This window comes from Trichosurus vulpecula, chromosome 9 (genome assembly GCF_011100635.1).
Source record: "Trichosurus vulpecula isolate mTriVul1 chromosome 9, mTriVul1.pri, whole genome shotgun sequence".
In the NCBI taxonomy this organism is placed as follows: domain Eukaryota; kingdom Metazoa; phylum Chordata; class Mammalia; order Diprotodontia; family Phalangeridae; genus Trichosurus; species Trichosurus vulpecula.
This window is the reverse complement of record NC_050581.1, coordinates 96,142,526-96,146,857: the sequence shown is the minus strand read 5'-3', so window position 1 is coordinate 96,146,857 and position 4,332 is coordinate 96,142,526. Positions and strand designations below refer to the sequence as shown.

The 4,332-nt window shown below is 40.9% G+C and overlaps 1 non-coding gene across 1 annotated transcript; it reads left to right on the top strand.

Annotated features, from left to right (window-relative positions):
* The first annotated feature begins 3,669 nt into the window (after positions 1-3,669).
* On the top strand, positions 3,670-3,741 carry TRNAH-GUG. Its single transcript has one exon. It is a non-coding gene; the product is annotated as a tRNA-His (tRNA).
* Positions 3,742-4,332: the final 591 nt, after the last annotated feature.

Sequence of the window (4,332 nt, the reverse complement as noted above, 5' to 3'; positions counted from 1 at the left end):
TTGCCTCCTTGTAGCTAGCCAGGTACCACTCCAGCATGCACCACTTCTCATTATATTCAATCCCATCTTTAGATATTTAGGCTCCCCAGTTACTACTGCACTTAAGATTTGGTTTGTTCTTTTCCTAGAGGCAGCTAAGTGGTGCAATAGATGGAACACTGGGCCTATAGTTAGGAAGACCTGAGTTCAAATCTAGACTCGGACACTTATTAGCTATTAGACCCTATTAAACGGTGAAACTTAACCTCTGTTTTTGTCAGTTATTGTTATTATTACAAAATCCCTATCAAAATCATTTACCCGTGATCTAGTTTAGACCTAGACTTTTTACATATTCAGAACAAAATGTTTCAAGCTCATAAGAGGTAATAACAATGATAAAATAGATGTTGTATATGACCCTTTAAGACATGTTACTTACATACATAATCCCATTAGATCTTCACTGAAACCCCCAAGAAGGAGATATTATTGTCTCCATTTTAGATGAATTAATCAATCAAGTGTTTGTTAGGTACCTGCTATGTTCCTGGTACTGTCAGTCAACAGATACTTATTAAGTGCCTATTATGTTCTGGGTAATGTGGTAAGCACTGGGGATACAAATACAAAAAGAGGAAATGAAGGAAGGAAGGAAGGAAGGAAGGAAGGAAGGAAGGAAGGAAGGAAGGAAGGAAGGAGGGAGAGAGAGAGAGAAAGAGAGACAAAGAAAGAGGGAGAGAATGAAAGAAAAAGAAAGAAAGAAAGAAAAAGAAAGAAAGAAAGAAGGAAGGAAGGAAGGAAGGAAGGAAGGAAGGAAGGAAGGAAGGAAGGAAGAAGGAAGGAAGGAAGGAAGGAGGAAGGAAGGAAGGAAGGAAGGAAGGAAGGAAGGAAGGAAGGAAGGAAGGAAGAAAAAAAGGAAGGAATTCCTGCTCTCAAGGAGCCTACGATCTAAACAAAAGGAAGCTGAAAAGCAGGGGCAGGTAAGGGTTGGTTTGGGGGTCCTAGTGGAATAGTCAGAGAAGTCTCAAAGTAGTGCAGCTAGATAAGCAATGAGGAGAGGTCCTAAGCTGTTTCCTCCCTAAATGGAGTTTTTGGAGTTCATGGCTTCACTCTCCAACCAGAGGGACAGAGGGTAGTGATGAGATGGAGTACTAAAGCTCATGGGATCTTATGGGACAGTGAAGTTTTCCCAATAATGAGCTTCTTGGCGCAAGGTGGATACAAGTACAAAAAATCGACAGTTACTTCTCTTAATCAGCTTGCATTTAAACGAAGGAGACAAGTACATATAAAAAATATATATCTGATAGATAGATAGCATAAATTTTAAGTTAATAAATATAAATATATACAAGTTAGTTAAATGCAAGGTAGGTTGGGGAGTCCCCCAACTAGCAGGTAGAGGAGATCAGGAATGGCTTAATGCTTAAGATGGTCGTTGGGCTGCCTCTTAAAGTAAAAGAGGGATTCTACAAAATGGTGGTAAGGAGGGAGTGAATTTCAGGCATGGGGGTTACCTAGTGCAAAGGCAAGGAAGTGGAGTGCAATATATGAGGAACAGAGAGGAGGCCAGTCTTACTGGATTAGTTTTTGGATGCTGGGAAGATAGGATAGGGCCATGTTTATAGGTCTTTAAAAGCTAAAGAGAGGATAAGGAGCCATTAATTGAGTAGGAGAGTTACATGGTAAGAGCTGTACTCTAGGAAAATCACTTTGATAGCAGTGTGTAAATTGGTCTAGAGAGGGGAGAGACATGAAGTAAAGATACCAATTGGTATCAACCAATAAGGTTGTTGCAATAATTTGGCAAGAGGTGATGAAGGCCTGAACTAAGAACAAACTGAGGCTCAAGGTGGCTAAATGACTGCCCATGGTCACATAGTTAGTGAGTATTAGAGGCAACATTTGAACTCAGGTCTTCAGTTATAAACTCCAGCTTGCTCTTTCCTTGGGCCTCCAACCAGTTGATTGTCTTCTGAGGTTGAAACTCTGCAGGGATTGAGTTGAATTATGGGATAGAAATATTGGAATTGGAGTGAGGAGACAATTGGAGAAACGAAAGCTGATAGAGAGGGTTGAAGGCCTATAAATTTCAAGACAAAGGCAAGTCCTTGGACTGATGTCCTTCAATAGAATGTCTGTTTGAATGTATGGGGTGAGAGTAGAAGAGACTGGGTTAGAGAAGGAGAGGGAGCAGAGGAATAACCTCTGGTGCCTTGGTCAATTATCACATCCCTGATCTTTGGGAAGATCATCTCAACAGAAGCCCAGGAGTTGTTGGTACCAGCTTATGGGGTGGATTAGACTCTTGTTACTCTGCGCCCAGTTCTCTATCTTACCAGACCCTCTCAGGACAAATAGCAAACAAGCTGGAAAGAGAAACCAGGAAATTTCATTAAGCCTGAAGTAGTCTCAGCATATTAGGAATGTTGTCTCTGTTTTTATGCAAGTTTTAATGCTCTTCTCTTTCAACTCTTGGGACATTATACGGAACATCTTAATTCCACTCGTGATACAGGTTGACCCAATGAATACAAGGGCTTGCTTAATATTTCACACTGCACTTTAGCCCCTGTGCTGGGTTTGTGGGAAGTTCCTTCCTTTCATTCCACAGTCTGGAGATCTTTACACATCTACACAAAAAACAGGCCTTGACCAGCTTTAGATTTCAGAGGATTTTTCTCAGAGTTCAGTGGCCATGCAGAACGTAAACTCCCTGAGGGCAAAGACTAGTTTTCATTTTGTATCCCTAGTGCCTTGCACACAGTTAATAGATGCATTGAGATGAATTCAGCATGGACTGGATTTCCCAATGGTGAAATAAATCTACCCACCTTCCACTGTCTCCCAGTCTTCACGTCCATTTTGCTGCATTCTTGCTGTATTTGTAAACCTTGAAAATGCCTGAGAAGCTAGACCAGTGAAGGAAGCACCAGAGGGGAGGGGAGGGTATATTTCATGTTTTTCCTTTAATCATTCATTCATTGGTTCTTTCACTCATTCATTCATATGACTCTCCCAATTACCTTGTACGTATTTTACGTATACTTTTATGTGTACTATAGGTTCCTTGAAAGCAGGCACTTTTTACTTGTGTCTTGGAAGTCATAGGGTCAAGCACAGTGCCTGGCACATAACCTGTTAAATAGTAGGCAATTAAGAAATGCTGGTTGGTTGAGTGGTTGATTGATAGATGTTTTAATGCCCAAACAACAACAACCAAAAAAACTAACCCTGCTGGAGCAAGAAAATAAATAAACGAAGCAGAAAATATATATGAAAAGATCAGAGTCTCTCTTTTGCACACTGTTCTCCTAGATCATCTCCAGACCTAATAATAGCTGCCTTTTCTAAAGTGCCTGTCAAATGAGAGCTGCCTCAGTTAATCTCTCATACTTCTGGAAGACAGGTATCATCAGACTCCTGCGTGTTCTTGGTAAATTATGACTTTACCCAATTTTCCCCAATCCCCTAAGATTTTTTTTAAGTGTTCAGGGTTTTTTAATTTAATTTTGTTTTAGCTACTTGGAAAGCGACGTTTCCCGGGGTTAGGTGTTTAGAAGAACGGGGTTTTTACAATGAGATCTACGAAACGTACGTCAATGAACAACAGATGGCACTGTTTCCACAGACTTTGATATTGCAATAGTATTGAAAGAGCCCAAACCGCCACTTCCCCTGTAGCTTGCCGTGATCGTATAGTGGTTAGTACTCTGCGTTGTGGCCGCAGCAACCTCGGTTCGAATCCGAGTCACGGCAGGAGGGGCAAAGGTTCAGACTTTTACTGCGAAGGTACACACGGTCCCAGGTGGTAGTGGCTGCGAGCACAATTTTGCAGTAAAGCATCGAGTGATAACGATTTAATCTCCTTAAAGCAAATGTTTGAACATTTCTAGGGATCGCGCGAGAGAAGTATTTTTGTTGTCTCTGTACTGATGCTACTACAGATGTGTGTGTGTGTGTGTGTGTGGTGTATGATATACATATATATGTTTTTTATTTGCATTGATGGATAATGTGATAAAACTGGAGTGTAGTGGGCATGTAATTATTATTAATTACAACTACTTAAGCTCTGCTTTGAGCAGCCTAGTCAAGTCTGCTTGCTTTTGAGCCTTGCCAGGACTGTACCGTAATAACAACCCTGAATTACTTGGAAAGATGTCAGCGGTAGATGTGGAAATCCTGTTTAACCAGGCATGAATTGTTAGGAGGGTTTTGCAGGATGACAGAGAGAAAATGAACTGTCCCTTATCAGTAATTGCAGGAAACACTTTGTTTCTATGATATGAACTGGCTGTAATTTAACTTTCCTGCATCAGTGGATAATATAAGAAGCCGGTTGTTGCT